The sequence below is a fragment of the Ursus americanus genome, chromosome 35 (assembly GCF_024610735.1).
Source record: "Ursus americanus isolate L20-20 chromosome 35, mUrsAme1.1.p, whole genome shotgun sequence".
In the NCBI taxonomy this organism is placed as follows: domain Eukaryota; kingdom Metazoa; phylum Chordata; class Mammalia; order Carnivora; family Ursidae; genus Ursus; species Ursus americanus.
The window spans coordinates 5,122,761-5,148,729 of NC_142161.1; the positions used below are offsets into that span (position 1 = coordinate 5,122,761).

General features: G+C 42.7%; 1 pseudogene; it reads left to right on the forward strand.

Annotated features, from left to right (window-relative positions):
- Positions 1-444: 444 nt before the first annotated feature.
- LOC148107095 (large ribosomal subunit protein uL15 pseudogene) overlaps positions 445-25,969 on the forward strand; it is a 70,139-nt pseudogene continuing 44,614 nt past the window's right edge.

Consider the following 25,969-nt stretch of genomic DNA (forward strand, 5'->3'; position numbering starts at 1 on the left):
TTGGCTCAGGTCATGATCTCGGGGTCCTGGGATTGAATCCTGTGTTGGGCTCCACGCTCAGCATGGAGTCTGCTTGTCCCTCTCCCTCTGCTCCTCCCCCAACTCTGTCTCTCTCATTAATTAATTAATTAATTAATTAAATCTTTAAAAAAAAATTCCCATTGCTATGTTCTCCTTCATCCTACAGTCAACTGAAGCAAGCATAGCAAAGACTGCAGTTTACTTTCATTGGTCTGTCATAGATCTTTTCTGTGATTCTAGGGACAGAAACTAATTATATGAACAAGATGTGTATTCTTGGCTAGTAATATTTCTGCAGACTTGTAGGCTAGCTCAGTACTGTTGCGAGGGGCAGGAGATGGACACACATAAAGACCACAATGGAGTCACACTGACCAGAGAGGGTTCATCTTGATGTAAGCTATTAAACACATCATCGCTCGGATGATATTCACCAGGCTTTTGGTGAACTTGGTAAGTGTTCCCATGAACGCTGGTTTGGTTAGTGTGATGGCCAAAGCGGATATCAAGGTTAGCTCTAAGTCTCTCTTGTGCATAGGTACTAATTTCCCATTTGGGCTAATATTAATGTAACTGGGAAAACAGTAGCACTCATTCATAGTTTTATGTTTTGGGGGCCTTTTTTTGGAGAGGAGAATAATAGAGCCTCGCAGGAACAATCCCATTCCGTTGACGAATAGAAATTTGGCCAAAGAAGGACCCTGCTCCTCAAATAAGAAACTTTCCTTTGAAAAGGTCCATGGCCCCGAAACCCATCATTGATCCAGCCCTGAGGCGTGCTCTCAAAGAAGGAGTGCAAAAGAGGGCCCTCCAGGGCTTTGCATAATAAAGGGCCGGGGCTGGCCTGGGTTGGGGCTAAGGCTTCGATGCTACAAGCAGAGAAATGTTCTGCTTATGAATATTCATTTAGGCTCTAAAGTCTTAGAATTCATGTCTGTCCTTGGGCGGGGTGTGGGTGTTGGGGGGGTGGTTAGCGTTAATAAGAAGATATTTAGGCCTCAGAGTGCAGGAGCCTCCAGGAGGAGAAAGCTCACCCAGACATTTCTACTAGACTTCCTGCTGCTAGAAGTTCTTGTGATTATTTACACAGAATAACCAGCCTTTGCAAAGTGAGCTGTGGGGTTACTACTGGGTCTCACTGATGGGGGGAGAGAGGGAGTTCGACCACTAGAGCCGACTTTCTAACAAAAATTAAAAACCCAGAGGTAATAAAAGACACCGATAAAACAAGCAAACCAGGGCTCCCAGGAGAAATGGTTGATTCCAGGACTGGGACAGGGAAAATACACAATGAGCCTGGAATATCTCACAGGGACAGTAAGTAAGAAAGTGCTTAAAAAAAAAAAAAAAAAAAAAGCTGGACTAATTGAGCAAGAACATAAATGTTGATAGTATCGAATTAGAAGCCATAGAACAAAATAAATGTCCATGAGTCCATACTGGTAACAATAAATGGCTAAGTAAATAAATAAGGGAAAAGAAACAGAAAAATGCACTTAGTAAATGTAGGAGGAGTGAAGAAAACAGAATAATGAGTAGGCAAGCAGCACAGCAAAGTTGTTGCAGGCATGCTCTATTTCTAGATGCTAAAATTAGTGAGCAAGAGTTCTAAGAAAAGCTGAATATTTGCATAGTCTCAAAGCACCTCTACACAAGACAATTAGGAATTACAAAGGGAAAAATATTCTCTGTTACTGTGGAGAAATCTGGCAGACACCGTCTTTTTTTTTTTTTTTTTTTTTTTTTTTGAGAGAGAAAGAGAGCAGGAGGCAGGGGAGGGGCAGAGGGAGAGGGAAAAGCAGATTCCCCGCCCAGCAGGGAGCCCAACGACATAGGGCTCCGATTCCAGGACCTAGAGATCATGACCTGAGCTGATAAGGCGACCGGCTGAGCCATCCAGGCGCCCCTGGTAGACGCCATCTTAACCAAGTGATCAAGGTTAACATCACCAGTAACAAGACCCGTGGACATCATAACCCCTGGAAGAGGCTCTGGAAAGGGCAAAACATCGCTTCCATGATGTTCTTGCTAAAAAAGCATAACTTCAGCCTAATCATAAGAAAGCATCAGACAGACTCAAACTGACAGGCATTCTACAAAATCACCGAGCAGTGCTCTTCCAAAGTATCAAGGTTGTGAAAGACCAAGAAAGACAGGACTTGTTACAGAGTGCAGGACAGTAAGGAGACAGATACAGATCAACTAAACACAGTATGGGATCCTGAGTGGGCTCTGGGGAGGGAAAAGCCTGGTGACATTTGAACAAGCGATACAGTTCCGTTAATAGTATCAATGACAATTTCTTGGGAATGATCATTGCACTATGGTTATGTAAGGTGTTAACATCGGGGAAGGTAGGTGTAGGGCACATGTCAGTTCGGTACTGGTTTTGCAGTCTTTCTGAAAAGATGAAATAATTTGAAATGAAAAGTTAGAAATCTTCTAATTGGCTTTTCAAAACAGCATTAATATATTAAGCTCCTACAAATGGGAAGAACAAGAAATTCAAAGATTTCTAAAAATACTTTTCTATTTCTTATACTTTAAGTATGTAGTTCTTTAAGGAAATTTATCTTCGTAAAGCTGTAACCAAAAAGAGATTTTAACCGTTGGTTTAATTAAAAGTCTTGGTTATTATGAGAAGTAAATATAAATAACTTTAAAGCTTTAATATTGGCTATGTAATTGCACACAAAAAAGCATGCAATATTCCTAACTGAGATGTCTCTTTGGACAAATTAAACTGATTTAATAATTTTGATTTAAGGGGCGCCTGGGTGGCACAGCGGTTAAGCGTCTGCCTTCGGCTCAGGGCGTGATCCCGGCGTTCTGGGATCGAGCCCCACATCAGGCTCCTCCGCTATGAGCCTGCTTCTTCCTCTCCCACTCCCCCTGCTTGTGTTCCCTCTCTCGCTGGCTGTCTCTATCTCTGTCGAATAAATAAATAAAATCTTTAAAAATAATAATAATAATAATAATTTTGATTTAAAAGCCATTCTATATCTTCTCCCTGACTTACACTGTGTAAAACTGTTAAGACAACATTCTACTTTATGAAAGTCTTGGGTTTATTTTCTCATGAAAAGCGTGATTGATTTGAATTTGCTAAATTTCCTCCACTAGTTGTGCTGGTCGAATAAACTAACATCACTTTATATTTATAAAATTGTAAAATTGCGTGTTCAACTACGTTACTTGATAATATGTAATGTCCTTCTAAAAAAGGGATTAATTTTTATAATTCTACAAATGACTTAATGTGTCAACTTAAATCGTAGTTCCTGGATCCTGAGTTAATTTTCTTTTTTTTTTCTCTTTTTTTTTTTAAAGATTTTATTTATTTATTTGACAGAGAGACAGCCAGCAAGAGAGGGAACACAAGCAGGGGGAGTGGGAGAGGAAGAAGCAGGCTCCCAGCGGAGGAGCCCGGATGTGGGGCTCGATCCCGGAACGCCGGGATCACGCCCTGAGCCGAAGGCAGACGCTTAACGACTGCGCTACCCAGGCGCCCCCTGAGTTAATTTTCAGTCCTTAAGCCAAAGCAATTTGTATTAACTAATAAATAATCTCTGGACAACATAATTTTAATATACCTGCGCTCTTTAGTTCTTTACACCGTAGCATCAATCAGTGGATTTAAAAGGATGTCCAAATGCCTTCGGGTTAAAAATACTTATTTTTGTAATGGACCTTCTTTGTCACCCCATGTTCGGCAATATTTATTCTAGCTGGTTTGTTGAATGCGCTGCTCATAGTGGAGTGCAAGCAGCAGGGGGAAGCATGCTATTTATTCACGACGCTAACCTTTCTCCATGCTACGCGAATCTCCATTCTCTTCACTCTGATGAAATCTTGGGCTGACCCAATAGCTTTTCAAGTCGCTTTCAGTTATTAGTTAAATAGTCTCATTTTCCAGGTATGAACAGGCTTGGTCCAGTTTCATATCAAAACTTTAATCTCGTCCAGTTTAAACCTTCTCCCCAACCCCTGGCTCAGTCTTGACTCAGGCTCAGAAACTGGAAGTCCAGAAGGGGGTCTTGGTCAACTTTTCGCTATTTCCTTCTTGTTCTTTTCCTCTATTTCTTCCCAACGCACTCTGTGACCGCTTGCTCCCTGAGGGTTGGTGCTGGGGGATCAGGACAAGCAAAGGGTGGAAAAGGTCTTCAGTGACTGGAATGGGCATACTGTGGCTTTGGTGCCCTTTGGGTGTGGCCAGCATCCAAATGCTTGTCCTTTTATGGGATGATTTGGGGGTTCGTTGGAGACGGACATTGACGTGAACGTGCCTGACCCCTGCAACACACTCTCCTGTTGACTGTTGGTGACGTTCACACTCAGACTCGGCTTCCCTCCCCATGCCAACGCCCCCAGCCTATTCCTGGGGGGCTCCTTGGCAACTCCAGCTCTCTTGCAAAGGGCCCGCATCGGGTCACAGGAAACACACACCTTTGCCGCACGGTTGAGGATGTATGGCTGCTCCCACGTGGCCCACAGAGCCAGCTTTGCCACAGACTGTGACCTTAGGATGTTCGCACAGCAGTGACTCAGGCACTAGTCCCTCCATCCCCCAAATTCCACAGGAAACACAACAAACTCTCTGAGTGGCTCTTGTGAACCCCCTCATTTAGTTTAAACTAAAAGGTCAACAAGCTCTGGAAAGGAGAAAGGGCACAGCGCTGACAACTCTCCGTTCTCCCACTCTCTAAAGAACGCTTCTCCTAACCTTCACCCTTCCAGGAGTTCCTAGCCTTGTCTTATGTTCCCTGGGGGCAGAGGCGAGGCAAAGGCCGGAGAGAAAACTGGCACAGGTATCCCACGCTTTTTGAAAGTTCACACGACAACACCTCACTTTTATGAAAGACCTACATTAATACTTGTTTTCACTGAATGACAGAAATAAGTGGTCTGTCACTTAGTTTGGTCTTTGGGACCTTTGCTGATAATCTAAAGCAAAAGGAAAAGTCACATCTAATATCCTATTACTCCATGAAAATTTAAAATGTGCGTTTCCTTGAGCACAGCAATTCTACTTCTCTGCATTTATCTTACACACACGTACGTGTATATACAGGAAGACATAACGTACAAAGATATTCATTGTAGAGGCACCTGCCTGGCTCAGTTGGTAGAACACGTGACTCTTCATCTCAGGGTCATGAGTTCGAGTCCCATGTTGGGTATATAAATTACTTTTTAAGGGGTGCCTGGGTGGTGCAGTAGTTAAGCGTCTGCCTTCAGCTCAGGGCGTGATCCCAGCATTCTGGGATCGAGCCCCCCATCAGGCTCCTCCACTAGGAGCCTGCTTCTTCCTCTCGCACTCCCCCTGCTTGTGTACTCTCTCTCGCTGGCTGTCTGTCTCTGTCAAATAAATAAATAAATAAAATCTTTAAGATTTAAAAAAAAAAAAGAAATTACTTTTTAAAAAAGATATTCTTGGGGCGCCCGGGTGGCTCAGTCAGTTAAGCATCTGCCTTTGGCTCAGATCATGATCCCATGGTCCTGGGATCGAGTCCCACATCAAGCTCCTTGCCCAGCAGGGTGTCTGCTTCTCCCTCTCCCTCTGCTACTCCCCCTGATTGTGCTCTCTCTCTCTCAAATAAATAAATAATTAAAATCTTAAAAAAAAACGATATTTACTACAGCTCTATTTATATAATCAAGAGCTCTGAAATAATGTAAATGTCTATTGGTAGAGAATATAGTACAGTACATCCATTCAATAGAATACTACACAGGCATTAAAAAGAAAGAGGTAGGGGCGCCTGGGTGTCTCAGTGGGTTGAGCATCTGCCTTTGGCTGGGGTCGAGATCTCTGGGTTCTGGGATCGAGCCAGGCGTTGGTCTCTCCACTCGGCGGAGAGCCTGCTTCTCCCTCACACTCTCTCTCTCTGCTCTCTCTCTCTCAGATAAATAAGTAAGATCTTTTAAAAAAATAAAAATAAATAAAATTTTAAAAATAATACTTAAAAGAAAGAGGCAGCTTTAGCTTTCGTCTGGGCTGCCCACGTGCCATCCAGACTGAGGAAGACCCGGACGCTTCAGGGCCACCTGAGCCACGGCCACATCAGCAAGCACCGGAAGCCAGAGGAGGCCAGGGTAATGCTGGGGACACGCATCATCACGGGATCAACTTCGACAAATATCACCCAGGTCACTTGGGAAACCTTGGTACAAGGCATGAGCACTTAAAGGGGAACCAGAGCTTCTGTCCTTCTGTCCACCTTGACAAACTGCAGACCTTCATCAGTGAGCAGACACGGGGAAATATGCTTCCAGAAACAAGACTGGAGCTACTCCTATCCCTGACGTGGGACAGTCAGGCTACTATCAAGTTTCGGGGAAGGGAAAGCTCCCCAAACAGGCTGTCATCGTGAAGGCCAAGTTCTTTAGTAGAAGGGCTGAGAAGATGAAGGGTAAGGCTGGGGGGAGGGGGCGCCTGGGTGGCTCAGCCGTTAAGGCTTGGGTTATGATCCCCAGGACTCTGGGATCGAGGCCCCCATCGGGCTCCCTGCTTGGTGGGAAGCCTGCTTCTTTCTCTCCCACTCCCCTTGCTTGTGTTCCCTCTTTCGCTGTCTCTCTGTGTCAAATAAATAGATAAAATCTTTGGGGGGGAAAAAAGGGTAAGGTTAGGGGGCGCTGTGTTCTGGTAGCTTGAAGCCACGTGGAGGGAGGTTCATTAAATGCCAACAAGTGAAACAAACAAATAAAAACAGAAGAGAAAAAAAAAAAAACAGAAACAGGCAGCTTTAACTTACCAATACAGTATCATCCCCAAGATATATCTTTTAGTGGAAAAAGCAAGAGAGTAACATGTTAAAATTTGTGCAACAAACAGCCTGTGTATATGTTGGTAAATACACAGACTATCATTGAAAAGATAAATTAGAATTTGGTACCAGAGTTTGTCACTTAAAAGGGAAAATAGGGAGTAAGTATAAAGGTGATTTATTTTTCACTGTGTATAGCTTGTTATGTTTTCATTTCTTTTTACCATGTACATCTATTACCCTTTTAAGATATAAATTAATAGCTTCCCTTCTTGTCCCTTGCTAAGCTATCTCTTGTAAGGTTCTGCACTCTATTTAAGAGGACAGCTTTTTGCTTGTGACCCTGTTTATTTTCCTACCCTCTGGACCTAAGCCAGGTAATGTAGAAAGAAGCCCCAAAGTCCATTCTCCCCTCTGTCTAAAAGCCTAGGTTCTAAAACAATTATAATCAACCCAGTTGGTGGGTTCCCTTGGTGTCTCCCAGAGTTATCTGTGTATCCCTAAATTTTCCCCTCTCCCCATACTTTATTACCACAGAAGGGAAAGAGAAAGAAAGAAAGTGGAGAAGGTCCTTATAATCTCTCGCCCCAAGGGTGTCCAGCTCTCAACTCTCCAGGCTTGGGTCATTGTCCATTGGTAACCATTATCCATTCCGTTTCATGGATAAATTGACGACCTTGCCCAGGGTCACTAGGACTCAAATGTCTCAAATCCTTACGAAATGCCTCCAGTTCCTCCTCCCTTGACCTTCTCTATGAATTCCCCAGGCAGAATTAGGTGCTCCTTCCTCTATGACATTTGGCATCTCTCATTCTGTACAGAAGACTCTAGAGATCACTCCTTGCATCACCGTGAATTCTGACTGCTTGTCTTCGTCTTCATCAGACGATGAGATAATCGAGGGCAGAGACAGGGCCATGTTTAGCATTCTCTCACCAGCAAATTAACACAGCCCCCCCCCCACAGCACAGCCTCCATAATTGCGGCTGGGTTTTGTGCGGCCTGAAAGCTCCATAATATATGTGTGCTAGAGGGATCGTTCTGGCAGCAACATGAAGGGTGAAATGAGAGGAGATGAGCGACAAGAGCAGCTAAAAGGGCGTAACTCAGGTCCCAAACACCTGGGATCTGATTAGGGCAGTGAAATGGGGGGGGGGGGGCGAAGTGGAGGATAGATACCTGAGATTGGAAACACTGACAACCGTTGGAATTAATTTGATTTTGAGGGTGAGGGAGGTGGAGCTTTCTATATCGAGGCCGTGGTCCCTGGTGGGGGCATTGGAGGGATGTGGTTGCCACAGCCAGAGATAAGGAAAAGTAAATTGACAATAAAATATCAAGTTCCGTTCTAGCCAGGTTGATTTTGAAGTTAACTGTTCAGTAGAAAATTAGCTATTTGGATTTCAAACAGGAGAGAGGTTGGGGTTAATATATTTGAAAGTCACCAGTATCTGCGCAAATAATCCTATCAGTAAGAATTTTAAGCCAGAAGAAAGCAAAGTCACGAAGAAGGAAGAAATGGCAGTATTTGATGAAAACAAAGCAAAACAAAACCAAAAAAACCGAGGCCCTTAAGCAAAAGAGTTTTCTGTTGCCTTTCTGCTTTATTGGACTGTCTGCCATTCCTACCAGGGTCTGGCATAAAGCGGCTAAAACGGTGAGAAATGGGTGCCTCCCACGGGAAACAGCTCTTCAGGGACCCAGCAGTGTGACTCCTTTCGCTGGACAGGAGACGCCAGACAGTCACCCAGAGCTCCAGTGAAAAAGGCATTTGTCACTAGAGCCTCAAAGACTCTTCTTCACAAAAGGAAAGAAACTAGATTCTGATAAACCAAGTAAGCACGAACACTGAAAAGGTCTTTCTGGCTACACCTGTGAAGAAACAGAAAGCATATTTTAAATAAATCCTGGCCGACTTTGCAACAATAACACAATACAGTAGCCAGCAGGCTGTCCCAGACACTTTGTGTACCCTGGACTGCAGCAAGCTTTAAAATTTACTCAAATAACTTAAATTCCGGTCTTAGAAAATCTGTCTAAAATTAGGTCCATCATTCAGAAGTTGCTGGGACGGACATTTCCCATCAGTGAGTGTTATCTTAGTTCCGGTGCAAAAAAGTCTCAAAGAGTATTTGGCCTTGGCCAGAAGGAACCACCCCCAGCAACCAATGCCTGTGATACTTTCTTGCACGCACAGGACAAACACCTGAATTTCCAGACTCCGAAGCTAAGGAAGTGGAAAAGCTTTGGGAAAACAATTGCTTGGGAAAATAATTGTTTGCCTCTCGAAGCTAATATGCGTTGATCTCTCAGTCCTCCACAAAGGGAAGTCATCAGTTAGGAGAAAAAGGATCCTGACTAGCTAAGAAAACTCTTAAAACTGCAGAATTTTGAAGCACAGAGAAACGTTGGGATCGCGGGCTCTCTTTGCCATGAATCATGGATGAACTACTGAAAATCAAATTATCTCTTGGAACTGTTTGTAGACCGAGACTAATTTCGGAGAATTTTTTTTCCCCAAAGATTATTTATTTATTTATTTGACAGAGATAGGCAGCCAGCGAGAAAGGGAACACAGCAGGGGAGTGGGAGAGGAAGAAGCAGGCTCCCAGCGGAGGAGCCCCATGTGGGACTTGATCCCGGAACGCCGGAATCACGCCCTGAGCCGAAGGCAGACGCCTAACGACTGCGCTACCCAGGCGCCCCTGTTTTTTTAGAAATTTTAAACAGCCAACACGCATGACCTTAATTTTATTTCTATAATGTCAGCAGACAAAGCAGCAAAACTTGAAGAAAGGGGAACCTGATACCCCAACAGTTGATGCTTTTGATGGAAAGCAGGATGTGACAACAAGTGGGTATTGTTAAACTATCACGAGAATTTTCAGAAGCAGATCATTTCACCAGCAGAACAGAATAAGCAACAATGCCTGGAAAGAAATGGCAAGCATTCTGGAATGACACGCCAAGAACTGTTATGTCTTTTAAATTACAAGTTTCTTGGAACCCCTGGGTGGCTCAGTAGGTTAAGCATCTGCCTTCGGCTCAGGTCATGATCCCAGGGTCCTGGGATGGAGGCGTTTGTCAGGCTCCTCGCTCAGCAGGGAGCCTGCTTCTCCCTCTCCCTCTGCTGCTCCCCCTGCTTGTGCTCTCTCGCTCTCTGTCGAATAAATAAATACAATCTTAAAAATAAATAAATAAATTACAAATTTCTCTTACAGTCTCATGCAAAACCGTCCAAGTATTCTCCGAGCCAGCCAACACCCCCGCCACACAGAGACACGCCCAGCCCTAGCAGCCCATATTTTCCTACAGAAGAGGTCTCTCCCTCTACAAGCCTGAGATGCCTCCAGCTTGTTACATTCTGTACACACAGAGAATGGTTTTTGGTATGTTTGTCCAGCTTTATCAAAAAAAAAAAGGGGGGGCGCCTGGGTGGCACAGCGGTTAAGCGTCTGCCTTCGGCTCAGGGCGTGATTCCGGAGTTAGGGGATCGAGCCCCACATCAGGCTCCTCCGCTATGAGCCTGCTTCTTCCTCTCCCACTCCCCCTGCTCGTGTTCCCTCTCTCGCTGGCTGTCTCTATCTCTGTCGAAAAAACAAATAAAATCTTAAAAAAAAAAGGGGGGGGATAAAGCTAAACAAATTATTTTGCAACTCAATTACTTACATAGTATCTGGTTATATGGATACCATAAGTTATTAAACCTTCTATCCATTGTTACATACATGTTCAGGTTGTTTCTATATTCTGTTATTGTGATAACACTGCAGTGACTATCCTTGTATATGCATCTTTCCATGTTACTGTAGGATAAATTCTAAGAACAGAGATTATGAGTCACATGGTAGTCATATACATTTGGACACAAAATAATTGAGTAATATTTGCTTTAAATTCTTTAAGGATTTTGGGGGCGCCTGGGTGGCACAGTGGTTGAGCGTCTGCCTTCGGCTCAGGGCGTGATCCCGGCGTTATGGGATCGAGCCCCACATCAGGCTCTTCTGCTATGAGCCTGCTTCTTCCTCTCCCACTCCCCCTGCTTATGTTACCTCTCTCACTGGCTGTCTCTATTTCTGTCGAATAAATAAATAAAATCTTTAAAAAAAAATTCTTTAAGGATTTTGAACTTGAAATACTCTTAGTTTATATAAAAACTTTGCTGCTATGAATGCAAGTGGTTTTATTTCACTCACCCCCATACCTTGGTTTTGATTAATAAAGAATTATGCAAACTTTTTAATAGTATGCTCAAAAATACATAAAATTTATATTTTGATTTCACTTTTCTTTAAGAGTATTTTAGAAAACAAGGCTATTAAAACAATAACAGAGATATGATCTGTTATTTGGTATTAAGCTTTTAGTCCTATTATGTTTTGTAATTTTCAATGTAAAAAAAAGAAAAATAACAGCTTTAGTTATAAATGCATTAGTTAAATAATTCTCTAATGAGGACTTGCAATAAACTCTAATACCTTCCGACGGAGGATCCCAAACGTTGTTCTCTAACTTCAATTTTCCAAAGCTGTACATGGGTGATTTAAAATTAAGTAAATAAAGAAAGTAAGGAAATAAATTTAGGGGTTATACAGATCCAGAATTTCTGGCATTTAGTGTTTAAACAAAAGCTGACATTATACAAATATTGTTGACTGTCCTCAACACAATAATGAAATTACTTTCAGTAATTAAAGCATATTATCCTGTAGTAAATCTGAAAAAATACCTCTATTTACATTTACAAAAAGATGACTTTTCTTTTTTTTTTTTTTAAGATTTTATTTATTTATTCAACAGAGATAGAGACAGCCAGCAAGAGAGGGAACACAAGCAGGGGGAGTGGGAGAGGAAGAAGCAGGCTCATAGCGGAGGAGCCTGATGTGGGGCTCGATCCCATAACGCTGGGATCACGCCCTGAGCCAAAGGCAGACTCTTAACCGCTGTGCCACCCAGGTGCCCCAAAAAGATGACTTTTCTAATAGTACTCTTGAAGGGAGACGCTGAAGAAATTGTGGAAGGGGGCCGTCATATGAATGCAACAGTGTAAAAATATTCAGTTGCTTAAATTAATCTTCCCTTGCACAGTAAATGCAAAAGTGAAATCACGTTATTTCATACATAAATTTCAATAAGTAAGATTGAAGGGCTAAACTTTTAAATGGAAGAAATCACAATAAAAGTTTAAGTTTTAAAATATTCAAAACTTCTATATGTCAAAAGCCCATAAATAATAAAACAGTCTGATATTGGTAGAGAAATAGAACAGTATAGCCATCAGAACAGAGAGTCAGGAAACAGACCCAAGTGTATATGGGAAACTAATAAATGATTAAAGTAACATTTTAAATCAGTGAGGCAGGAATGGGTTCTTTGGGGAAACTGACCGCTGAATGGAAAAATCAATAGAGTTAGATCCTTACCTCACATCATATATACGAATAAGTCTAAATGGATTAAATATTGAAATGTGAAAAAACATCACAGATGTGCTAGGTCAAAACATAGAAAAATATTTTTATAATCTTCACATGGGCAAGGAAGTTCTAAGTATAAACCGAACTCCCAAAATCACAAAAGGAAAGATGTATGGATCTGATTGTAACAAAATGTAAAACTTGTACATATTAGAAAATAGGCACAGTGACAAGACAAATGACCGACTGCTGACACACATAAATGTCAGCTACTGTTACTGTAAAAGAAAGTCATTCTCATTAGTGCTCACAGCAAGTTAAAAGGCAATAAGACAGCGGCGCCTGGGTGGCTCAGTCGGTTAAGCGTCGGCCTCTTGATTTCCGCTCACATGTGATTTCAAGGTTGTGAGATCCAGCCCTGCGTGGGGCTCTGCCTGAACAGTCTACTTGAGATTCTCTCCCTCGCCCTCTGCCCCTCCCTGCCATGTGTGCGTGCTCTCTCTCTCAGATAAAATAAATACATCTTTAAAAAAAAAAAAAAAGAGGGGTGCCTGGGTGGCACAGCAGTTAAGCGTCTGCCTTCGGCTCAGGGCGTGATCCCGGCATTCTGGGATCAAGCCCTACATCAGGCTCTTCCGCTATGAGCCTGCTTCTTCCTCTCCCACTCCCCCTGCTTGTGTTCCCTCTCTCGCTGGCTGTCTCTATCTCTGTCGAATAAATAAATAAAATCTTTAAAAAAAAAAAAAGAGATAAGACATGCAAAATCATTCTAGTTTTCATGCACACATATTTGCTGGGTGTATGTTACATGCCAGTCATGGTCCAAGGCGCTGGTGATACACATCATGTTAAGTCTTTGGACATTATGGTGAGGGCAGTAGGGTACCATGAAAGCATTTTAAAAGGTTCAGGAAGGTTCATGCTCGGATTTAACTTTTAGAACAATCGTGCTGGCTGTGGTGTGGAGAACCAACTGGAGGGTTGTTAGGTAAGTGGATTTGAAGATTGGAAAATCAACTGAGAGGCTATGACGATAACCCTGGCGGTGACGATGGGGGTTTATATGGGGCTAAGTATGGATGTGGGGGTGACGAGAGAAGAATGCTGTGCGCTGTTCAGATGGTAAACTAGACAAGACCTTGTGGATTGCATTTGGGGTTGGACGTTGACACAGGAAGAAAATATGCTACACAAGTTTCTGGCTTGAGCAACTGGGAGAAAGTGGTGCCACTTTGCTAAGATGAGGAAGCCAGGTGGAGGAGAAGAGGGTAGAGGGAAGATAATGAGTTTGGTTGCTGACTTGTTGGGTTTTCGGTCACGTGGGACATCTAAGTGGAGAGGTTCAGAGTACCGCTTAGTAGAGAAATCTGGGCTAGAGAGTGATAGATCCCAAGTGTCTCAGGTTTCAGCCTCCAGGGAGAATAGATTTAGCCCCATTAGCACTATTTCCCAAGTTTCATGTGGTTAGATCAACCATCTATATGATTATAGGAATTCTACTCTTCTGTACTAACTCTGTCTCCAAGAATTTGCAGGAATTCTCATGGGATGCTTCTAAGTGTCCGAGAATTGAACCAGGGTTAGATCGGTTCTCCTTACCCACCCCTGCCACACGTGTGGTTGACCAAATGGGAAATTCACAACACACGATGCTGGAGAAACCAGGAACACCGAGGGCCACACTGCAATGCCGTCCACGCTTAGGTTGCGATGGGGTATTTGAGCACGTCTGTTTCGGTGTTCACTGCCTCTCCTGCAGCACACACGCTCTGGAAAGGTGATCAGATAACGAGGAGTTCCAGTGTCATCCTGCCCCTCTTGGCCCAACTCCATCCTGTCCAGAGAATTCTCTTCTGCCTTCCTCGATACCTGTCCCTGCCTCCTTCGAGAGTCTTCCAGCCATCAGGCATTTGCTATATATCTGAATCACAGAGCCCTTCTGCCCTTATGGGAATAAATGGCTACAAGTCGATAGGGGAAGAAGTGTCATTCAATCTCCCTCACCTGCAACATCTGAGCTCCCATTATTGCCAGGAAAAGATTCTGTTTTGTATTTAGTATGACAATGCCTTTAAGTCAGAGTCCTGCTTAAAAAACCACGAGCCTGGGGGCACCTGGGTGGCTCAGTGAGTTAAGTGTCTGCCTTCGGCTCAGGTCGTGATCTCGGGGTCCTGAGATCGAGCCCTGCGATGGTCTGCCTACTCAGCGGGGACTCTGCTTCTCCTTCTCCAGTTCCCCCTCACCCCGTTCATGCTCTCTCTCTCTCTCTCACTCTTTCTCTTAAATAAATAAATAAATAAATAAATAAATAAATAAATAAATAAATAAATAAAATATTTTAGAAAAGATTGGGAACCTCCAAAAGTCTCACTCGAGAACTTCCACATTCTGGCAGGGGACTAGGTTTATAACTGTCCATCCATTTCACACCCACTAACGTGGCTCAGACTTTTGATGTGTCTGTGGTCACGGACAGCATCCTCCTCCCGTGTCTGTTCCTCTGACAGCCATAGAGTCAAACGGTCTCATTTCATAGGCCTGCAGCACTTAGCTTGAACTCTGGCATTGCCCTTACCATTTATTCATGCCGCAAATATTCTTTGAACAAAATTATTAAGGGCAATTAGCATAGCAGCCAAGAACACTGCAGTAAGATCGCCTGGGTCCACAGTCTGAATTTGCTACTTTTTAGTTACGTAAGTTCTGACAAGTTCTTCATCTCTCTGTGCCTCAGTTTCCTGGTAAAATACGGGGATGTGTAAAAATGGGGATGATGAAACACTTTCCTTTGGGGGTTGTTATGAGAATTAAATCAATTCATTCATACAAAGCACTTTAGAGTGGCGCCCACACAAAGAAGTGCTAAGTAAGTGTTAGTTATTGTTACGTATTTTATGTTTAAAACACAGCAGAGCACCTGCTACTCTAAATTGCCTCTCGGTCACTTTCTCTGGGTCAGCATATAGGACAAATACAAAAGCTTAACATCTGCCTCTGATTGTACTGAGCCTGACATGCTTTCTTGAAGGATCCTTTGACACCTTCATTTTTAACAATTTTTATCCTGCAGAGAATTGTCCCAGAATGCGCTGAACATGGGGGTGTTTTTGGTGTTTTTTTTTTTTTTTGGGGGGGTCCTGACTGCATCAACTCTTTCTGGCTTCACTTCTCATTGAATGATAATTATTTGAAACTTGCTACATGCCAGGGCTCTGCTAGGACTAGATATGCCGTAATTTCAAAAGCATAACCGAAGAGAGGATCTACTTAAAGAAGTGGTGTTTAATAAGAAACCTCTGTCAAATAAATAAATAAAATCTGTAAAAAAAAAAAAAAAAAAAGAAGAAGAATGACCAAAATGCAATAGCACTGTATGGTGACAGGTGGTAGATACACTTGCGGTGGGCGTAGCATAACATCTGGACTTGTCAAATCACTGTGTGTGCACCTGAAACTAAGGTAACATCATGTGTCAACTCTACTTGGACAAGAAAGTAAAATGAAGAAAAGAATAATGACTGGGAGTTTTATTTCTGAACTGAAAATCCAGTTTATGATAAAGGAATTTATTATATTCATAAATTACAAAAGAAAAAAATCATCTCCAAAGATGCCAAAAAGGGACTTAATATAATTTAACAGGCATGTCTAATTAAATAAAAGCTACTATTGTATTACAATAAAAGAATACAAGGGACACCAAAAGCAACATCGGCTTAACAGTGAAACAAACCCTAGCAGCAATTCCATTAAAGTCAGGAAGAAGACAAAGAAGGATACGATCTCTGCTACTTAAGTTGCCCATGTTGATGGGTTGGAAGCCTCAGAATGTCATTTCTTCCCAAATGGAGCTACAGATGCGGTTACAATCCAGGAAGAATCCCAAGAGCTTTTTGGTAGAAATTGACAAGCTGATTGTAAAGTCCATATGGAAATGCAAATGACCTGGAAAGCCAAACAACTTTGTAAAAGCACAAAGTTGGAGGACAAACACTACCAGATTTCAAGGCTTATATAAAGTTACCGTAATTAATACAGTATGGAGTTGGTGTAAAGATAAACAGATCAGTGGAACAGAAGAGAGAGTCTGGAAATAGACCCACTTGTATGAAGACAACTGATTTTTGACCAAGAGGTAAAGGCAATGGAGACGAAAAAGGATAGCCTTTGGATAAGTAGTGTCGGAAGAAGTGGATACTTAATGAAAAAAAGAAGAACTCTGAGCCATACTTCTCAACATATGCAAACATTAACTCAAAATGGATCATGGACCTCACTGTAAGGCCTAAGACTATATCATTCTTTTTTTTTTTAATGATTTTTTATTATATTATGTTAGTCACCATACAGTACATCCCCGGTTTCCGATGTAAGGCTCGATGATTCATTAGTTGCGTATAACACCCAGTGCACCATGCAATACGTGCCCTCCTTACTACCCATCACCGGTCTATCCCATTCCCCCACCCTCCTCCCCTTTGAAGCCCGCAGTTTGTTTCTCATAGTCCAAGACTATATCATTCTAAAAGAAAATGTAAGAGAAATTCTCTGGGACCTTGGGTAAGGCAAAGATTTCTTAGATACGTGCCCCAAGTGCCTGCAATAATCACCTCTGCTGGGAAGCCCTGACTCTTATCCCTGGACAGTTGTTTATTGTTGTTTCCTTCTGTTCCTCCCTAGCACTCTGTATATGATGGTCATCAAATTATATTATAAGTGTCTGTTGATATTTCTCTCCTCCATTGAGCACACGTGGAATAAAGCTCGTGTCTTAATTATTTTAATGTCCCAAAGTCCAATAATGCTACTTACATGATGTCTCCACCTCCAAGCTTAATCAGCAAGAAACTCTTTTCTAGAAGTCTCCCAGTATAACTCCCTGATGTCTCGTTGGCCAGAACTGGGTCACGGGGTTCCCTCTAAGCAAATCACTGGTTAATGGGATTACCATGATTTACTTGGACCAATTATGCTTCACTCTTTGGGGATAGACTTCCTTTCCCCAAGGAGCTTTGGCTGTTGGGTAGGCTAGCTGCATAGAACTCAACGAACGTATGGTAATGGTGGAGTTGGTAACACCAACCAGGCTGCTTCGTTTTCCACCATGAGAGTATAATTCACAAACAACCTTGCCTTACACCTGGATCCCAGGAGGAAAAGCTGTCAGATATTACTTTAATTGAAAATGAAAAGAACAACACAGCCCTGCTACAGTAAGAAGGAGGAAATCATTCATCTGAAACAGCGAAATTTTGCACTGAGCTTTTTATAGCTTTTTAGATAATGCATCTATAGAAAGAAGCAGGGTAAGCTTTACTGCTGAATCATTTACATCGACTCATACGATTTTGAATATTCATTCTTTTTCACAATAGCCATTGTCTTAGAACATATGCTATTATATAAACGTTCTTTACAAACCCCAAAGCTAATTCAAATAGAAGTATCTTTATTGTAAATGTCAGCAGCAAAAAAAAAAAAAAAAAAAAAATCTAGCCAGCGTTGTGGGTACTCGGAGTTTGTATTTTCTCTGTGAATATAGGATCTTAGAGAAAATAGAGTGCAAGAAAAAATGTGTAAATGTTGAGAGTTGTTTCTAGCCTAACAAATCTGGCCAGCGAGCATTTCCCCTAGAAAAACTGGCTTCTTAAAGGAAAAATTCATATTTCTGATTTTATGTGTTTTTGTTGGTTGGTTTGGTTTTGTTAAATAGGCTCTTATATTTTTCCTCCGCACTCTGAATCTCAGGCACTCTCTCAACCGCTTCAGGGTATGGAAGCCCTAGAAACAACCTCTCAGACCAGAGAATACAGAAGGACAGTTTTCAGATCTGGAATCAAGTAAATGGGGAGAAGAGGAAAATCTGGAGCTCCGTGTTTCATCCCCTCCCTCGGACTCTATAATGATTTACATTTTAGAGCCCCGAGGGGGGAAAAATGTGGATAATCTGTACTCAGTGGCTCTCCCTCCAATCTATATGCCAAAGGGAAATCTCCCAGCTCCAAGACTGAACTTCCTGGCTACCTAGTTCTCCTCTGACCCGTCTGGAAACTCCCGGATGGGTTGAAACTGCCATCAGAGACACAGGGTTTGACAGGCCTTCCTGGTTCGGATCTGAGTAGCATCAGTAACCACGAGTGCTGACCCCGCCACAAGCCTACATGCAGCCCCGTTCTTCGAGTCCTGTCCTTTGGTGACTAAAGGGTCAGCACGAAGAAGGGTCTGCAGCTTCAGTTGTCTCTGTGGAGTTGGAGAAAGGCACAGCCTCAAGTAAGAGGACCCCGAGAGCCTTTCCAGCTTTTTGGCCATTCCTTTGGCTGAAGTTGAGGACAGCATTATGTGAGGCTGGAAACTGGAGGACAAAAGTGGTACTGCCGAGTGCCATGTTTCTCCATGGACCCCAGCCAGTGCCGTGGGCTATCTGGAGCTGTAGGACCCCAAAGGTGGGATGTGTGCTAGACCCTTTACCCAGAGGCCAGACCTCATCAGTTATCAGTTTGTTCCCTGATCACCCGGGTTCAGGCAATGGTAGACTGACCATATCATGTTCTCCAGATGCTTTGAAACCATGCCTGTGGCTGCATTTTTTTTTCCCTTTTCAACACTCTAAGGCTTGAGGATGTCATGCTGCAGGATCCTGGGTTCTGAAGGGAAGATGGACTGGACTGTGAATCTGGAAGGCCCTGGACAATGCAGTCAGGACAAGTGTAATGGGTTGTAATTGTTTTGGCGCTATCATACATTCCCTATGGTAATCGAAGGCTTATAAAAATAATCTGCAATATTTGCATAATTTAGATGCAGGCTGAAATAACTCTTCCATCTCAGAGGAAAGTAAAATTATATGGAGGATTCATGGCATAAGAACCCGTCTCATTCTGCTTCTCCCTCTCCCCCCGCCCCTCCTCACTGCTAGTGCTCTCTCTCACTCTCTCTCTCTCTCTCAAATAAATACATAAAATCTTAAAAAAAAAAAAATAGATGCACAGACAACCCAGGTGTTTGAATTAACAGAGAACAAATTTCAAATACCTATGAAAAATATGTCAAAGAGGGGCTCCTGGGTGGCTCACTAAATTAAGCAACCAACTCTTGATTTTTGGCTCAGGTCATAATCTCAGAGTCCTGCGTCAGGCTCCCTGCTCAGCAAGGAGTCTGCTTCTCTCCCTCTCCCTCTTCTTCTGCCCCCTCCTCACATGAACGGGCTCTTGCCCTCTCACTCGAATAAATAAATAAATCTCAAAAAAAAAGATTTTTAAAAATATGTTAAAGAACTTATGGGAAAAAGTGAATAAAATGGGTGAAAACTGGGAACTCTAGAAAAGAATTGAATAGAACTTTTTAACAAGATTTTATTTATTTGTTTGAGAGAGAGAGAGCCGGCTAGAGAGTAGCGGGGGAGGGGCAGGGGGCGAGGAAGCAGACTCCCCGCTGAGCAGGGAGCCTGATACAAGGCTTTATCCCAGGACCCGGAGATCACGACCTGCGCCAAAGGCACACACTTAACCCTAGTAAGGCACCCCAAATAGATCTCTTAGTATTGAAAAATACAATATATAAATTTTTAAAATCCACTGGATAAGATTAGCAGCAGACTATAGAGGAATAGATTGATAACACTGAAGATAAATCAATAAAAATCATCCAAACTGGGACGCCTGGGTGGCTCAGTCAGTTAAGCGTCTGCCTTCAGCTCGGGTCATGATCCTGGGGACCTGGGATCAAGTCCCACATCAGTCTCCTTGCTGGGAGCCTGCTTCTGCCTCTGCCTGCCGGTCCCCCTGCTTGTGCGCTCTCTCTCTCTCTGACAAATAAATCAATAAAATCTTAAAAAAAGAGAAATCATCCAAACTGAAGTACAGAGAGAAAAAATATTAGGAGAAAAAAGAGAACAACAGACTCAAATACTTGTGGAACAATCTTAAGGAATTGTAACTGGAGTCCCAGAAGGAGAAGCGAATATATTTGAAGAAATAATGGACAAAATTTTTCGAATTTGGTGAAAAATATCAGATCATAGATTCAAAACATTTGGTGAGCCTCAAGCTCAGTAATTATAAAGAAAACCACATCATAACCAAACCACTGAAACCCAAAGATCAGGACACCCTGGGTGGCACAGTCGGTTAGGCAGCTGATTCTTGGTTTCAGCTCAGGTCCTGGTCTCAGGGTCCTGGGATCGAGCCCTGCTTCACGCTCAGTGCAGAGTCGACTTCAGGATTCTCTCTCTCGCCTTCTCCCTCTGCTCCTCCCCGTGGTTGCTCACGTGCACGCTCGCTCTCAAGTAAATAAATAAATCTTAAAAATAAACAAAGATCAAGAGAAAATCTTGAAAGCAGCCAGAGAAAAAAGGACACATTATGTACAAAGAAACAATGATAAGAATTAAAGCTGACTTCTCTTCAGAAATCATGGAGGCCAGAAGAACGGCCTCTTCAGAGGGCTGAACAAAAAACAATAGCCAAACTATCAACCTAGAATTCTGTTGAGTAAAAACGTCCCTCAAAATGGAGGGGAAAATGAAGACATCCAGTCAGTCAGAAGCTGAGAGAATTCATCACTGGAAAACTTGGCCTACAAGAAACGCTAAGGAAAATTCTGGCTGAAGGCAAATGATACCAGATGGAAACTTAGTGCTACAGGAAGAAAAGATCACTGGAAATTACAGATATGTGGGTAAATATAAAGACTATTTCTTCAATTCTTTATGAAATAGTTAACTCTTCAAAGAAAAAAAGAACAATGTAATGGGGGGGTTGTGATTTATGTAGAAATAAAATATATGATGACAATTGCACAAAAGAATGGGAGGATGAGTTAAATAAATTATAAATAAAATTATACACTAAAGTGGAATAATACTAAATCATGTTGGACTATAATAAGTTAATGCAGAGTGTAATTATTATAGCAATCAATAAAAACAGACTACAAGAACATTTTTTTCTGGTAGGCTCTACGTCCAATGTGGGGCTTGATCAAGAGTTGATTGCTCAGGGGCGCCTGGGTGGCACAGCGGTTAAGCGTCTGCCTTCGGCTCAGGGCGTGATCCTGGTGTTATGGGATCGAGCCCACATCAGGCTCCTCCGCTATGAGCCTGCTTCTTCCTCTCCCACTCCCCCTGCTTGTGTTCCCTCTCTCGCTGGCTGTCTCTATCTCTGTCAAATAAATAAATAAAATCTTTAAAAAAAAATAAAGAGTTGATTGCTCAACTGACTGAGCCAGCCAGGCACCCTTCCCCCTAAAAATTCTTTGCTTAAAGGCTAATAGAAGAAATAGAATTGAATAGTTAAAAAAATACTTGACTAACCCAAGACATGGGAGAAGGAGGAAAGAAGGCAGGAACAGAGAGGAACTAATTGAAATCAAACAGTGAGATGGTAGATTTCAATCCAGTCATTTCTCTAATTATGTTCAATGTACAGGAATTAGTCATACCATCTAAGAAGCAGAGATGGGCAGATAGGTAAAAAAGCAAGACCCAATTAGATGCTGTTTGTAAAAGACACGAATACAAAGGCAAAGATACATTGAAAGCAAAAGGATAGCAAAAGATATATCTTTAAAATGCTAAGCATTAGAAAGCTGGGGTGGCAATGTTAATATCGCACAAAGTAGACTTCAAAATAAAGAGTATTATAAGAGATAAAAGGATCATTTCACAACGATAAAAGAATCCCAATTATTCAGTAAATAGAACAACCCTAAATTATATGAGCCTAAAAACAGCTTCACAATACATGGAAATAGAAGCCATAAAGCTACTTGAATTAAAAACTAAAAGGTAAGTAATGTTTATGGAACCTCAGGATGGTAAAGCCTTTTAAACAAACAAGCACAGACAGACTCACTCCACAAAGGAAGCAACAGACCTCAAATATTTAAACTCTGATGCTAAAAAATCACCATAAACAACAACAAAAGAAAAATTACAAATTGGGGGAAAAACCATATTATTATAAACAGCAAAAGATCTATGAGCAAAATCCGGGGCTATCACCAAAGGGAGGCTTTTAGCATTTTAGGAAGAATAATTTCAAAGGGAAGGCCTGTACCTGATTCCATCCTAGGCAGGCAATGTCACTACTTCTTTGGGATAGTACTCGCTGGACCACTTAAAAATCATCACAATAGGGGCGCCTGGGTGGCACAGAGGTTAAGCGTCTGCCTTCGGCTCAGGGCGTGATCCCAGCATTATGGGATCGAGCCCCACATCAGGCTCCTCCACTATGAGACTGCTTCTTCCTCTCCCACTCCCCTGCTTGTGTTCCCTCTCTCGCTGGCTGTCTCTATCTCTGTCGAATAAATAAATAAAATCTTTAAAAAAAAATCATCACAATAATTGTATTGGTTGGCTATTGCCATGTAACAGACCACCCCAAAACGTAGTCACTTAAAACGACATTTATTATTTCTCGGGAATATACAGCATGGATGGGTAAGTCGGCGAGGCTGAGCTGGTGTGGCTGATCTTAGCGAGGCTCATTCACGCGTCTGTGGTCATTTGGTAGGTCAGCTGGGAGTCAGCCTCCATTACCCAGCCCCAGCCAAACTGGCCCAGACTGGAATGGCCAATCCAGTTGGCACGCAGAATTGTGAGATAAATAATAGATGTTTACTGGTTAAAGCCACCTAGGTTTGAGATGGTTTCTTATGCAGCAAAAGTTAACTAATACACTCTGTCCAAAAAAACCCCAAAAAACCCCACATTCTTTTTTTTTTTTTAAAGATTTTATTTATTCATTCGACAGAGATAGAGACAGCCAGTGAGAGAGGGAACACAAGCAGGGGGAGTGGGAGAGGAAGAAGCAGGCTCCTAGCGGAAGAGCCTGATGTGGGGCTCGATCCCATAACGCCGGGATCACGCCCTGAGCCGAAGGCAGACGCTTAACCACTGTGCCACCCAGGTGCCCCCCAAAAACCCCCACTTTCTGACTATCCACAAGTTACATGATGAACAGGATGATGAAAGAAAATGAGCATGTCCCTTCCTTAAAGACCCTTATAATATTCTCGCAGAAATAAGAATAAACATGTAGTCAGCTGAAATATGTCACTACAGCCATCACAAAAGTGCATTCCAGAGATAGGAGTGAACCAGAGAGTCTCTTGATGACTTGGAGTGTGGGTTAGACTTTGTAGAACCATCTATAGGCCTCGGATATATTTTATGCTGGGCTCTCCCCCAACCTCACTTGAAGCCCTGCAAACTTTCTTTTAGAATAGGAAGAGCTAACTAAACTCAAGGGAGACTTAAAATCACCCGTTAGAATGCAGAGAAAACTATAACTCCTTTTATACATTCATGTTTATTGCATCTCCTTAACATTTACGTTTTTGTTTATATTTTATTATACACAAAATATATCAGTACAGTACTATAAACATAAAATGTAAAAGTTTGTAAATGCTCAAAATAACTTTAATTAATAGCATTATAGACATCTGGAGACCCTAATATAGACACACCCCTAAATTTTCATGTGCCAGACATCCCAGCACAGAGAACAGGTAGCTCGTTCTCATCTATCTTCGAGAAAATTCTCTTCGGTTACTACAAGCATCAGATACCGCCCCCCCCTGTGCTCCTTCTTCTTCTCATGGGTCTTAGAGCTTGTCCTTTATCGGGAATTAACGGAGCCTTGTTACGTGCCAGTGTTAGGAGCTAGAATAAGTGGTGAGCAAGACTTAAGCCTCTACCCTAATGGAACTTCTAGGCTGTTTTAGTCTGTCTGGGCTACTATAACAGAATCCCGCAGAAGGAGGGGCTTATAAACAACAGAAAATTACTTCTCGGAGTTCTGGAGGTGGGGAAGTCCAAGATCAAGTCTCCAGAACATTCAGTGTCCGGTGAGGGCCTGCTTCCTGGTTCATAGAGAGCTGTCTTCTCGATGTGCTCTCATGGCAGAAGGGCAGAGAGGAAGAAAGCTCTCTCGTGGCCTTTATAAAGGGTACGAATTTATCCAGGAGGGCCCCACCCCATGACCTCATTCAATCTTAATCAGCCCCCAAAGGCCTCACCTCCTAATACCATTATGTTGGGGGGCCCGGTTTCAAGATAGGACCTTGGGAGGGACATGAGCATTCAGTCTGTAACACAAACTCTCTCTGGTCACATAACCCCATGTCTCTCCCTGGGAAAGATGATCTATCCGTCTTCACAATGCAGAGTCCTGGCTCTGGATCCGTGATCCTGAGAGGGAAGAACATCCCATGGTTTCTGTGGAAAATTCAGATCAATTTTAATGCTCTAATGCATCAGCAAACAGGGTGTGGAGAGAAAACCCAAAGGGATGTTCCCTGAAGGAAGAGAGCAAATAAAACACTCTCACTGTCTGACACTGCCCCGCTGTCCACCCGGAAGCAGCCTTCCCCCGGTCATGGCGGACAGGCGGGGGAATGCTTTAGGAATCAGAGGACAAGCAAAGATGCGGTCTCCCCCACTCCCCTCCCTCTCTTCCCTCATGGGAGGGTGATGCCAGAGTTGCCCACGGGGCACCTGAGTATACCCACACGCTGAACACCCTTGATGGTAAAGAGAACACACAACTGGGCTGAAGAAAGGACAGACATGAACTTGGTGCATGAAGGAGGGAGAACAGTGCCTCCTTTTTTCGATGGCATGAATTTTTTTTTTTTTTAAGATTTTATTTATTTATGTGACAGAGAGACAGCCAGCGAGAGAGGGAACACAGCAGGGGGAGTGGGAGAGGAAGAAGCAGGCTCACAGCGGAAGAGCCCGATGTGGGACTCGATCCCGGATCGCCAGGATCACGCCCTGAGCCGAAGGCAGACGCTTTTAACGACTGCGCCACCCAGGCGCCCCATCGATGGCATGAATTTTACCGTCTCTTTTCGAAGGGTCAAATGGCTTCTGAACCACTCAATCATTTTCTTCCCTCTCCTCCTTGTTTTTTTTTCCCTGTGACTTTCTTTCTTCTTTATTGTCCCCCAAACCCAAAGTTAGGCAGGAGTGGAAGAAGGAGAAGGTATGCTTCTGTAGGACGCACTTGGTGAGTGTTGGTAGAAAAAGAGACAGATCGCTTTATTTCATTTTCTTCCTACATGCCAAGGAGAGTAACAGTAGAGCAGAGGTGACTTTAGTATTTAAGTATTGTTAACTTCACATCATAGTATTTGATTTATTTAGAGATTAAGTATGGTTTAAGGAGATGTGTATGGCTGCCAAGTTAACAAAAAGCAAGCTTGTGATGGTTAATTTTATGTGCCGTCTTGGCTGGGTCATGGTGCACAGATATTTGGTCAAACATTATTCTGGATGTTTCTGTGAAGGTGTTTTTTGGATGAGATTAACAGTTTAATTGGTGGACTTTAAATAAAGCATATTACTCTCCATAACATGGGTGGGTCTTGTCCAATCAGTTGAAGGTCTTGATAGAACAAAGATTGACCTCCCCGAACAACAAGGGATTTTGCCAGGAGACAGCCTTTGGACTTAAACTGCAATTCTTCCCTAGGTCTCTAGCCTGCTGGCCTACCTCATCGGACTTTGGATTTGCCAAGCTCCACAATCATGTCAGTACATCCCTTAAGATAAATCTCGCTCTGACATACTCGACAAGATGCATAAAGAATTTCTAGAAACCCCATACTTGTGTGAGCTGCTCTTCTAGTCTGCATTGGGCTGCAGGTGTCCACCCATCTTCACCAAAGGAGAGGTAACTGTAAGCTCAGGGGTCTCCGTGGAAAGAAGACAAGACAGTTGGGTTTCCAACCCCTTCTAATTTCTGGTTTTGCCAGTCA